We start from the raw sequence: 634 nt of genomic DNA on the forward strand, positions 1-634 counted from the left end.
AAATTTTAAGATAAAAGTGTTTTGAAAAATGCTATGAAAAGGAGCTACACCCCCTAAAAAAGGTACGTTTTTTAAAGGGTTTTTCCTAATATTTCAGAATAGATAAAATTACAAAATTTGGTACCTTTATATGTACACCCAAACAAATGCCAAATAACAAAATTTTTAATCAGGGGCGTCCTAAACGGTAAAACAAATTTAATTTTTAATTTTTATGCTGTTTATGGTCTGTAACATAAATTTTTAAACTGATTTTTACAAAAAATCCGTAAATTGTATCGGAAAAACACAAAAGACCTTTTCTATGAAAAACTATGAAATTTTGTTGCTGAAAGTGGCAAGAAACCACAGGCAAAATAGTTAGAGTAAATTTTTACCCTAATCCCATCTAGTTTAGGAAGCACCTAATTAAAAAAATTTACATTTAATTTTTGTACTTGTTTAGGTGTATAAAAGTTATCATCTGTAGCACATTTTGAAATTTTTTTCTAAAATGATTTCGGAAATATTGAAAAATAAACTATTAAAAGACGCACCCCTTGCGTAGCATTTTTCGATATATGTTCATAAAAAAATTTTGTTTTAAAAATGAATATTCATCTCCTGTTTAAATTTGTAACAATAAAAAGTATTA

This window comes from Tribolium madens, unplaced genomic scaffold (assembly GCF_015345945.1).
Source record: "Tribolium madens isolate multiple individuals breed KSU strain unplaced genomic scaffold, Tmad_KSU_1.1 Scaffold_19;HRSCAF=116;Tcas5.2_LG9, whole genome shotgun sequence".
Taxonomy (NCBI): domain Eukaryota; kingdom Metazoa; phylum Arthropoda; class Insecta; order Coleoptera; family Tenebrionidae; genus Tribolium; species Tribolium madens.